The sequence below is a fragment of the Anser anser genome (genome assembly GCF_964211835.1).
Source record: "Anser anser genome assembly, chromosome: 3".
Classification (NCBI taxonomy): Eukaryota; Metazoa; Chordata; class Aves; order Anseriformes; family Anatidae; genus Anser; species Anser anser.
This window is the reverse complement of record NC_139722.1, coordinates 51,642,415-51,655,632: the sequence shown is the minus strand read 5'-3', so window position 1 is coordinate 51,655,632 and position 13,218 is coordinate 51,642,415. Positions and strand designations below refer to the sequence as shown.

General features: G+C 37.3%; 1 long non-coding RNA gene across 1 annotated transcript in view; it reads right to left on the bottom strand.

Moving 5' to 3' along the window:
• The window catches only part of LOC310897698, an 852,780-nt gene extending 850,708 nt beyond the window's left edge, over window positions 1–2,072 (bottom strand). The window contains exon 1 of the long non-coding RNA XR_014582487.1: window positions 2,050–2,072. This is a non-coding gene — a long non-coding RNA (uncharacterized lncRNA). The remainder of the gene's footprint in view (window positions 1–2,049) is intronic.
• Window positions 2,073–13,218: the final 11,146 nt, after the last annotated feature.

The window sequence follows — 13,218 nt, the reverse complement described above, 5'->3', positions numbered from 1 at the left end:
CTGTGTCCAACCCATAAAAGACATCACACTATATAATCATTTTCGCATTTCAATCTTCTCTTCAGTTCTAGAATGCATGCTTGGAAGGTTATGAATTTATTTTTTTTTATGAAGAATGATTTTTATGACCTCAACTGCGCATCAGCCAGTTACCTTTTAACATTTTACAAGTCACAGGCAGTTTTCTCCATTTCTATACCATCAACATTTGTCTGACATGTTGCATAGTTCATCTGGTTCTCTCTGATTTATATAGGTTTTAGGTACCTGAATTCAGAGTGCTTTCTGCTTCTTTAACTGCCTTGATCGTAGACTGAAGCTCTTTTACAGGTAATCCTGTGCACATCAAACTACCAGCACATTGGATGCTATTTTTTATTGTCCTGAAGAAAAATAGCATGCTATAATAAAGTTAATTATTTTTCTTAGTCTCTTCCATAGTTTATCTCTGGAGATTGGTTGGCAAGACGTTTTCCCATAATTATTTTGCTTATTTCATTTCAGACAGTTAGAGGCACTGCGTTATCCTATACATGTACCATCAGCACTTCTCAATGGAAATCTATGCTTATACTAAGTAAAATGGTTGAGCCTTCGGTTATTAAAAAAAAAAAAAAAAAAGTAAAAAGACAATTTATTTCATGCTGCATTGTAGTGGGAGAAAAGAAGCATGGAGAAAATGAGAACTCATCCAAGATGAGTGTTTGGAAAAACACTTCTAAAATGTAAACATTTTACTTTTTCTTACACTACCATCTACAAGTTAACATAAAACTTGGTTACAGCTTGCTCACTAGTCTTTTTCTGTCCCTGCTCTAGAAATGCATCTTAACAAATAAGTTGATATAGGTAACAGGTGTAATTATTTTAGTCATATCTGAAAAGATATGTTTGTGTGATAAAATTAATCCTCAGAATCAGGAACTAAGTAATTTAAATTTTAATAAATGTAACTGTAGCTAATCTGTAAGTATCTTCACAAACACAAAATGCTAGAGGGTAGGTAGAGGGAAGTGTTTGGGATGTATAGCTAATGTATAAATTGTACAGAAAATGTGACACCTTCCATATCACTGGTCCTTCTTTTAAACCCTTATTACTATTCCTGAGCAGTTTGCTGAACAAGACTTTCTGCAAGAGCTCTCTTTTGAAGATTAAAATTGTATAAAAACTTTACTGAGCAATGATAAAATTAAACAGCATCTGCTAAAACAAAGCAATATTTGCCAATGTGTGTAGTAAAACTTGAATTAATAACACTCCATTTCCCTGTAAATCTTATAATTAAGAACCAGAAGTGTTAGATGAAACCTAGTTTAATCCTTATCTCACTGCTTCAGACTTCACAGCTTTGAAATAATGCATTATTATATCTAAAACCAACCCATTATTTGTCCTCATTAAACTACTGCTGGAGTAATCAGTGATCAAAATGCTTACATTGACCAAAAGTACAAAAAAATCTCAAGATTTGATCAGAAATACTGTTTACTTGTTTTCATGGGACATTTTTAGATAACTGCACTTTTTTCTTCCCTATGTAAATTATGTAATTAACTGAAGTCCAGGTTATGGGAAACAAACAAACAAATAAAAATGAAAATAAAATAAAATGGAGGGAACAAAATGGGCATCTTGAAGAACTTGATGTCCAGCTGATATTTTCTTCTTAGTGTTACCACAGAGTCTTGCACTTTCCATCCAGACTCTGGCTCATACTCTGTTCTCACTTTAGTTAGACTTGGGACTGTTTCTCCCACAATTTACATCTTCTAGACCTATTAGACCAGCACAAGTATTCAGCAAGCCATTTGTTGTGGTTTAACCCGGCTGGCAGCTAAACACCACACAGCCGTTCGCTCACCCTCCCCCCTCCCTCTCTGGGATGGGGGAGAGAAACGGGAAAGTGAAGCCGGTGAGTTGAGATAAAGACAGTTTATTAAGACAGAAATATAATAATAACAATAATAATAATAATAGTGATAATGATAATAGTATTAACAATAATAATGTGTAAGAAAACAAGTGATGCACAATGCAATTGCTCACCACCCGCTGACCGATGCCCAGCCTATCCCCGAGCAGCCAGCCCCCCACCCCGGCCAGCCACCCCTATATATTGTTTAGCATGACGTCAGATGGTATGGAATACCCCTTTGGCCAGTTTGGGTCAGCTGTCCTGGGACTGTCCCCTCCCAGCTCCTGCTGCACCCCTTGCCTGCTCGTTGGCAGGACAGAGCGAGAAGCCGAAAAGTCCTTGGCCTGGTGTAAACACTGCTCTGCAACAATTAAAACATCAGCATGTTATCAGCGCTCTTCTCATCCTAATCCAAAACATAGCACCCTACCAGCTACTATGAGGGAAAATTAACTCTGTCCTAACTGGAACCAGGACACCATTGATAATGGACTGTCAGCTTCACTTTTAAGTTTGGTGTAAAGATTCGAAAGTCTATTGACCTTTACGATGTCACTTTTAGGATGTTTTCATTTCAAGAGGACACATAATACGTCATGCTATTGCATGCGGTGTTGCACAAGCTGTGAAAAAAAAAAAAAGATATTCACCTTGTTTTATGACATTTCTCCATTCACTCAAAATTCAAGATCCTCATTGGCAGGAAGGGAGAGTCAGAATGGCAAAGTACTTGTGTATTATCCTCTTTTAAGCAGATATTTTTAATGACAACTTCTCTGTTTATGTTAGTACTTGTGCTTTGCATGTTACTTGTATTTACTGTTCAGTTGGAGGATCCTAGTAAGGTTTATGGACTTTTTATCAAAGATATTTGGATCATGCCCTGCAGAACACTAAAACACCTACTTAATGCTAAGTAGCATTGACTATATGGCCACATTTAAAGCCTTATAAAACTTATGTGTTTCTGTAACTTGTTTTGTTGTATCAACACCTTAATTCAGTTTCAAATATGTATAACTACTCTTTATAGCAGCCGGTTGTTGATGATTTCTATAGAAAAACAGATCCTCAAATGAAATATATTCTAACAATCCAACCTGTCAAACAGCACCAGTGAAATCAATGAAGCTACGCTGACTGAGAATTTGGTCCAGGAATAATAGACGATAAAACTACAAAACCACAATTCATAAGTATTCTAGATAGTCAGGCACATAATAGTAATCACTGGTATATGCACATCTGGGAATGAATAGGAAAGAAATAACAAATCATCTGGAAACATTTTTATGGAAAGTGCTTACTCAGGAAAAATGAGGTTTACAGTAAGTCAAGCAAAAAATAAATCCACGTGAAAAGAGACATGTGGGTAGGTAAGGAAACAGCCTTTTTTGGTTTTAGTCTGACAGCAACAACTTTAAACACAGTTTGAATGTTAAGGAGTATACTTTTTGATATCAAGGAACAAGATGGAGTTTCCCGATTCTAGCCAAGAGGGCAGTAACACAGCTGAGCAGAAAGCTCCTTAGGATCCAAGCAGGAGAAGCCAAATGTTTGTCACAGGGTGGTGCCCTGCCACATGTCCTTGGGCATGAACTCTCTGCATAAGCTGTTTGAATCTGTCTGATTAATGGTACAGACCCAATCCTAAAATGGTGTAAACTCACTGAAGCCAATGATAAGGAAAAATTATAATCCTTTGATTCAGTTGCATATGTTATTATTTCTTCATTGTGTTTTTGCTTTGCAATTAAAAATGTGTGTATCCTACAAGTAGGGAGCATGTATTAAAGCGCTAAAACCTAGTTACAGGATCTAGCAGCCCTTACAGCTTCTTGAGTTATAGTCCCTGTTCCCTCACCTGCACTGTCACCAAATTCAGGCAAAGCCAAATACAGGCTTTACAGAAGCAACACTTCAGCCTGAAGTGATAGTCCACCATGACAGGGAGCAATCTGGGTGGGTTAATATAACTGCTCAGTAGGATTTTAGACATTTTAGAAAACCTTGCTTGTGCTCTAGCTACCACTTCAGAAGGCACTGAGTATCCTACAGGTTCTGTGTCATACCTTCTAGCTGTCTGGGTACCTTAGACAGATTCAGGAGTCTACACATTAAGGTAATGTTTCAGGTAAGAGACAAACCTCAATCCCAAAGCTTAGGACTCTTCAGTGAAATCTCTTTGCTTTTCGTGACATGAAGTGTCACTAAGAAAAATAAGCATAACTTCTGGTTCAGCCTTTGATGAAATATTTGCAGGCTCCAGACTATGTGGTGTTTTTAGATAAAATTAGTATCTCAAACCATACTGGTAGTCAGTAAATATTGTATTTAATAGAGAAATATGTCCCTACTACACAAAATAGGCAGAACCAAGAGCCTTACAAAATCACCTAGATTATCACACTAACATTTAGGTGGAGTTGCCGAAAGCTCTGTTTTATTATAGATCTGAAATAAAAGTCTGCCATGCACAAACGCGGCACAAATAAAAGAATGTATCGGTACTCCTGGGCACTAAGTATATGAGGTAATTAATTGTAATTATCTCTGTTACAGTTTAAAAGCTTTTCATGGGCAGGGAAGTGTATGTTTAGAATTTGGCAATATTCACAGAATCATCACTTAAATTCATTTATCATTAATAATGGTATTAGAAAAGTTTATCTGTTAAATTGAGCATGAAAGAGAGAAGCAAATTCCAACAACATTCACTTTTTTTAACTATTGTGATTTTATGGCTCTAAACAGTTTCAGTTTGTTGACCTTCAGATCTTCTCCCAGACATGATGCATTTCATCTTACAGATGGCTTTTTCAGTATCCCTTAAGAAGCACTATCTTATAAAGTTGAACTGTACCTCAAGACTCTGTGAATAATATTTGCATTTATGTCAATAGCATAATATTTTCCACAACTGAACATTTCATTCTGCATGGATATATATATCTTTTTAATTGCTGGTGATCTATTAAAATGTCTGATGTTCATCTGAAACGTCTTAGTATCAGTTTGTAGAGTCAGTTACAATCACTGCTTCACAACCTGTAATATAAAGCTGTTGGACTCACAACTAATGGAAGTCCTTATCTAGGAGAGGAAACAAATGCAGACCAATGTGAGATGAGAATTCAGTCGAGTGATGTCTTTCTAACTACTGACTTTGCCAAGTACATAGTAAACCTCCTATAAGCCACCAAAATGACAATTGGGAAAACGGTCAGGAATGTGAGATACAACAAAACTTATTTTTCCATCTTCCATATACATTGTTGACATTAACATTTAAGTGGATACCACACTTCAGTAAGTTTAGTCCACGTCATTAATCACAGTAGAGCCTGATGGGTGTCTGGCACTCCTCCAAGAGACAGGAGAGTGAGAACACTTTATGCCTGTACTCTATTTACCCACACTCAATTAAGGCAGTGAAACCACTTCACCTCAGGTGCTACGACACCACACAGTTTTTACGGAGTCCACCCTCGAAAGGAAATCTTTCCCACTAGAACTCCTAGCTTGAGTAATGTCAGTACGTTTGTGTAAGTGGCCATACAGTTATGCCTTAGAAAAGAGGCTGATTCTCCTCAGCCTCCAGAGTCACCCCAGAGGACTGGAAAAAATGGAGGAAGCAAGAGACAGTGTGGAAATCATAAGCCTTCTTCCCAAGAGCAGCGCTCCATATATTAATGTCTCGTTATTTGCTCACCCTCTTAGCTAATGCTTTTTATTGCTAACATTTTAATTCAATAATTAGCAAGGAAAATACTCTCAAAGGCCAGATCTTTTTTACAGTGTTTCCACTTTATAGAATTACATTTTGTCTCAGTAAGCTGAAGAGATAAAGGTTCCTCCCATTCGTGCCCCCTTGCTCTCCCTACACACCAGCACCATGTTTGGTATGATGGAGTGGTGTTGCTAGTCAGCATTTCTGGGGACGTCAGTCATGAAACTTCACAGCCACTGCTTTCTGGCTGAACTTACAATAAAACTAGTTTTTGTTGGTACACATTTCCAGCTATTGCTGCATCTCCAAAGAACACCAGAGATAACAGGAGTCCATCAAGCAACATGTCGGGTGAACTTGCTAATGCAGGCAGTGTTCAGGTGAAGATATCCTCCACTCCTTTGTCTTTACAAAGTACATCACTCATCATATAAAAATGCTCCTGAGTGTTTGAAAAACAACAAATTAAAAGCAAAAGTGCCAATTTGCTGTACAAATCTTACAGTTTAGCTTTATAAGAAGTATCCATCACATCTCAGCCATCTGCAGAAAAGAAAACGTGAGCCACTTTGCGCCAGCCATCAGACAAGCTTTTCTGTCATGCACATCAATCTGACTTTTTTTTTTCTTTTTTTTTTTTTTTTTCTGACACTCTTGTGTCTCTGTCAGTATCGGTCTCTGTTTATCTGCTGTGATCCTGAACTTCCTGCACTGTGTGCAAGTCTGCATGAAAGATCATAGATTTCGCTCCTGCTTTGGGCTGACCTACATTACCAAAAAGATTAGGCAGACCAAAATACAGTCTTTAAGTTTCTGGGACACGTCTGAACAACAATAAGCTTCATGAAGATGAACATACATTAGCACAAGCTCCAGTTCTTGTCAGTCTGCTCTCCACGCAGAGGCTCTGAAGTAGTGGTGTCACTGAGGGGCATGCACACCGCTTTCTGATCTTCTGCCGAGTGATATTTGACTGGTGATGGCTTGCCTTTTAACAGCTTTAGAAAATAACAGCACAACAATCCTGTCAATGCTGTTTTATTTACCCCCAAAAGGGACCCATTCCCCGTTGGAAGTAAGTAAATAAATAAACAAACTCCAGTTAGATAATGATCAAAACCTAGATGACAGTTCAGCTCTTTTGTGCAACACAGATGAGAAACAATAGGTTCTTGCAATGCAAGCTCTACTTACTATAACCCATTTGAATACCTAATGCTCATTATTGATGCAATTAATGAAAAATTACAGGTTAAATTATAGATGGGACTCCCCAAAACTCATCTGTGGGAATAAACTATGTCCTTTCTAGGGAATACTTAATGACAGTAAGAGCTGGGATTCAACTCCAGGTTCAGTCACCTACATGAGGTGTGTATATAAAGGAGGTCTTCACACATGCTAGATGTCTAAGCTCCTTACACAGTCATGGAGATCTAGTAAACCTAGGCCACAGAGTCTAGGGAATTCCTGAGTTCCGTATAAAGTGGACACCTGCATTTAGACAGCCAAACAGCTCTCAATAATCATATTAAGAGGCATAATTAACACCCATTATTTGTTTGTTTGTTTGTTTGTTTCAAGCAGAAAGTTTTTAGGAGTTTCAATGATGGAATACAGACACAGGATGATACAGAAAAGGAAAAAGAAAGCAAAGTGTGATCACATGATTATTTTTGGAATTTATTTTTGAGTTTTACAAAATTTATTAATGACACAATTGCTGTCAGTCAGGAAATTATACATTTAAAATTCAATGACAATGATTCAATAAAGAAAGCATAGTATAAGATACATAGGAAATACTAATAAACAGCTACAAATTTATAAACACCTTTCTGTAATTAATCCCAAGACCCATACACAACTACACCCATGCTTACAGAATCACATGCCCTCTCCATAGCCTTATCTATATGGCAATCTTTCACTGAAACTAACTAGTTATGACTTTGTTCCTGGACCACCTAGACCGTATGATCCTACTGAACTGTTCCACACAAAAGGCACCCCCACCCTTCAGCATTCACAACCCTGTCACTTAGAGAGTACAACTTAGCACTCACAAGTTCCAGATAGGTCAGTACAAGGAAATGGTGAAACTCAAAATGGGAAGAAGTGCCTCTGACAGTGTGCCAACATTGCCCCCAAGTCTGGTGTCCACCTCAGATCTGCTGTCAGGTGTCTCTTTGGCACCAGAGATTATATTAGGGGACACATGCAGGCAGCACAGCTGAGTTCACAGCTGGTAGACCTGTCACCATCCCTCATGCATAAGATCAGCCCTCCCATTCTCTTAATTTCCAAGATGCCTCTCTTCCCCTTCTCCAGTTGCATGCACACACTGACATCTTTACCTTTTTTTTTTTCTAGACAAGAACCCTGCCCAAGGAAGTGAGGTAGATAACAAGTTTTAGTTCAGAAACAAAACAAAACAAACACACAAAAAACACAAATACACCACACAGTTGTTGTACAGGTCATCCAGGTCGTCTCTGACATCTTAAAAATGCAGTTTCTGAGGGCACCCTTGACTACAGCAAATGAACTATCAGAGTCCCAGTGCTAGACAGTCTGTATTTAAGATCCTACTTTGAAAAGTTCATTGAAACTTTGTTCATTGATCCCACACATTTGACATTTCTTCATTGCCTTGCTTCTGGTGTTTAATACACTTTGCTGGTTCCATCAATGTGGCATCTGACAGCAACTGGTAGACAGCAACTGTATCTCACCCAGTTTAGGGAGAAGCGCAGCTCTTTGGATCCTTCTTTCTCTCACGTTCACAAAACACCCTTTGGCAAACCCTCCTTCCTCCTCTCATAATTTTGAGGTCTAACTGAACATGTTAGGCCATAGAGACACTTCTCCACTCCTTTTAGTCCACAACACATTGAAGAGTGGGCTTTCTTAAACAAAGACCTGCCAGTCTATTCCCTAGCTGGTATTCAAAGATTACAATTTTAACCAGTGATATTCCAATGTCCCTGTAAAAGTCCCAATGTTGTGTGCTCCTGTTCGTGGGCGTCCTTAGGGAACTGTTCAGAGGGCTACTCCTCACCAACACATTGAGATCTTCTTTGTATTAGGGCTTCAGGTCAGCTTTCCTAGGACCAGATCCAGCTGTGAAGTGCACAGAGGGGCTGGTAACTATCAGTCCCCAAGGGCAAATCTTTGTCCACTTCATCATACAGCCTGCAGCAAACTCACTGTTTCTCTTCAAGACAGTCTGACTAGAAATGGATGGAGAGCCTTAATGGTTCTACTACCTTTAGACAGGTGGATGCTCATATGTTACAGCAAGGCATCCTAACACATATTTTGACGAGTGTGTAAATTATTCTGTAGCTAGAAGTAGCATACTCCCACTACTGCTTTCTGAGGCTTTCTAAAGAGCAAAGCATTTAGTCCAAGTTTTTAAAATCACTGACTGAATTATGGTAACTGTTATTTGGATTTGCTCTCCCTTATACTTTTTCCATTTGGGTAGTGGCTAGACAAAATAAATAAATAAAAATAAAATTCAAAGCCATCCTCTGTTTCTTCACCTAGTAATAATACCACATCACTTCATATTGTTTCCACTTACTGTACCACTCACCATATTGTTTCTGAAATAAACACACTTATATCATTATAAAACTTGAAAAGTATTCAGAATGAAAAAAAAATAAAATAAATCAATCAGTTGAACCAGATGATTCTTGTTTTTCACTCAGAGAAGAGCACAGAACTTTAAATTATCCTGCAAAAGAAAAATTAAGATGGTAAGAAAGTGTCAGCAACCAGAAGAGAGAAGATTGTAATAACAAAAAGCTTGAGAAATACTGATGTTAATGTAGCACTATTAAAATTTAATAAATGAGACAAAACTTCAATTTCCCTATAGAAACAATCTAACATAGAGGGTGTTTGTCATTAGGGGTTGCCAATCTCTCATAGATATGACCGAACTCCTGTGAAACAGAAAGGCTACAGAATATTGCTTAAGGGGAACACCTGGGAACCCAGCTGCTGTCCTGACAGGGAATAGGACAAGAGGAATGTGTTATGAGACTTTGGTTGGAGGAGCTCCCACTCAAAACAGAGGGATGAAGGCATGAACAGGGAACAGCACGCAGTGAAAGTAAACAGGGAAGGAAAAAAATTGTGTTAAGAAAAAAAAATGAACTTTTCCACTGATGTTAAGAATTGAGATTTTTTAACTTGCCTTGATTTCCTTTGAAATCCTTATTTCTTACTTACTATATACTAAACTTACTATATTTGTGTATGGTTTTAGAAGACACTGTTTTGATTCTATATTTTCTGTGCTTTAAAGCCTTAAAGGACTGTCTTGGTTTGTAGCAGTGTGTTTGGGAAGAGATAATAGGAAATATGAAACAAATAGTTATCTCTTGTGTATCCCCAGTTGCAATAGCATGTGATCACTATCTTAACTACATTTGTCAGAGTTTATCGATGACAGATCACGGGCATGATAAATTTTCAAGGCCTGTGTTAGAACACTGTGGGCTATGTGGCTGATAGTCCTCACCCCCAAGGAACAGAACAGATAAGGTTGTGCAAATATGTGTGATATGTACCAAGGTAAAGTCAACATATTTACCAGATTGTAAATGTGTACTGGATTGTGTGAAAATTATTCTTTGATCTTGGAGATGTGGGGCTATACAATACTATTGTATTCAATTAAATTTCAGAACAGAGCTATAAAGAAAAGAAATGATGCACAAACACTGGTTGCAAACTTAAAAACAGAGCATCTGAAGAACATATGTTTTTAGGCTGCAAAATCACATCCATCAACCAGAAGAGGTTTTAAGTCTTGTTTTAAAGTAATATTCTAAAAAGGTAGCAGCCAGCATAAATATATATATACTAATAAATAATAACAATAATAAAGCCCTTAGAAATGTCATCTGAAAAAAATAAAATAAAATAAAATAAAATAAAAAAATAAATAGTACCCATAAATTTACCATGTAGACACTGCAGATCCCTAAACAGGAATTTTGATTATAATAAATGATTAACCATTATTAGAAATACAATCTGGTAGCCAGAGGGTCTTTTTATGTAGTGCACATGCCAAGGTGTGATCTGAGCACTGAAGCCATCCAAATACTATCTCTAGACACAGTTTGTCTAAGGATGACATTTCTGACTATAATGGAAAATTTGTAGATGACAGCACACAAAAGAATTAGTGATATTTTTTTTAATACAAAAAGGAAAATAGATACTTTTATCTGAGTTTAAATTCAAAAATATGAAACTTATATATTTGATGAAAATACTTGAGTAAACCCAACCGCTCCAGTTCAGATTCGAGTCTTTTGAATTTCTGTAGAACTTGCTTGTCAAATTTGCAACTATATAAATAGATCATATTTGCGTGAATGTGAAGTTCTTTCTCCATTTCTGCCTAACTGTAGACACATCCATTTATTCAGTACTGGTTGCCATAGCTCATGTGAGGAAACAGCAGGAGCTGCGCTATTGGGCGGGATGAACCATGAACCAAGGGGTGTTTTCGGCATAGGCTGTGTCCTTTCTTTTGGGGTGCAGCATCCAAGGTAGGGAGAGCATGTGTTGGTAGGGAAAGCATCCCTCAGTGGTCCCAGGCAATAAGATAGATGAGTCAGATCCCTGCCAGGAAACCCACACAGAATGAAAGGAGACAGACCCTGAAACAGGACTGGAGGCAAGGTAACCTACAAGGTCTGGGATCAACACCAGAAAAGCAGTCAGTGAGTCAGGATAGCAGAGGCAGGGGCAAGCAGTGTTTTAATTGTACAGGCAGTATTACTAATTGTATAGTATTATCAAAATAAATTTATTCTGTGCACACAAAATTGTTGGTTGGGGTGAGTGGATCTGCCTTGACCAGCCTCACCTGGACCCCATCAATTCATCATTTAACCATTGCTTCAGGGCTCCATTTAGACAAAACCCAGGAATCTGGTGGGCTTTCATCACCTTGGTCCTGCTTGGATGCTGTACCCTGGTCAGGATGGTTACTGTTGCTGCCTTTTTGGTTATTTTCTTGTTTGCTGGGTACAACACAGTCTTGCTGCTCAGAGACAAAATCCTAATGCTCTGTAGTGTGAGGTGTCTGACTGTGAGTGCTCTGGTGGTCTCATTGCTGAGAAATATGAGTAAAGCTGATCTAGCCACCAAGATCTTAGCTACCAGGGTTGCTAAATCATGGTTTAGAGGGTAATATTGGTGGTTGGAGGACAGCTAGACCAGATTACCTCGGAGGTCTTTTCCAATTTTAATGATTGAATGTATCTATGATCTCAGAGAGTCTGCTTATAAAATCTATGCATATAGTTTATATCTACAAGAATTAACCCAGGAAAAGAAGAGGTCATGCTATTCATTAGCTGCAGAAAAAGCTCAGACAAAATTTTGATCGAGTACTGAGTTTAGCTATTCCCTAAAGCTTAAAGTTGTTGTAACCTTTTTTTTTTTTTTCAAAGAACTAATCTACAAAATTCACAGAGTTTTTCAATGACTTCTGTAACAATAAATTCTTCTGTTAGTTTATGTTTTTAAAACAGAATCATTAAAGAGTGAAAAAGTATTAGATTAGTTAAACATGTATATTTGGAGATGTTGACTATGCATATGTATAAATTATATGTAAAATGTTATTTTCAAATTTAGTACATCTGTTACACATAAAACTTATTCAGTATGTCTAGTTGTGATCTCACTCTCTAAACTATTCGGATATTTTCGTTAGCAATCTTCAGATGACAATAACACTTCAACTTTGTAAGAATGATTAATTTAATCAGACTCTTTGTCTCCTGCTGAAGTATTTGTGTTCTTAAACTCATCATGAATATTTAGCTTCATAAAGCTCTCCAAGAAAGCCTTGTTTTGTCTGGTAATCGTGGGGAAAAAAAAAAAAAGGTGCCAAAATGAGTATCAGGTACTTATCTTAACTATATGTCTTTTGCACTAGACATTAGCTGAGTTAACTAGTCACAAACTGGTAATATATAAGTAATATACAACAGTTTTCTATATTCCTATTGAAATACATTATTTAATTGCACACCATTAGTAAGCTATTGATTACACAGGTACAATCCTGATTCTTTTTTGGAATTACATTTTCACTTACACCATATATTCATCATAGCTGGTGAAAAGAGGGAGATTAAGATGTCTTTATTAAAGTTATTACAGTCTTACATTTTCCCTACCTACCCTCTATGAACTTTGCTTGTGCATACCTATCAGTTCTGAATCTTTAACAACTCTGCTAAAAGAGTAATTGAGGGTTGCCTTTATATAGTGAGGAAGATTAATGGTCTATATAGTGCATATCCTTATTTGTTGGAAGCAGAAGGAAGCTTTTTTATAGACAACAGGATATGTCATTGTCAGTAGAAAAAAAAATGCATATAAGAGAAAGGTTAGAATGTGGTTCCTTAACTTCTACACATTTCTGCCTTTTGAGATTTTCACGGTAGAATTTCATTCTTATTTTTGCAGAGTTTCATTCATATTGTACTGTCTTTTAAAAGTGATGAGTTATGCAATATATATA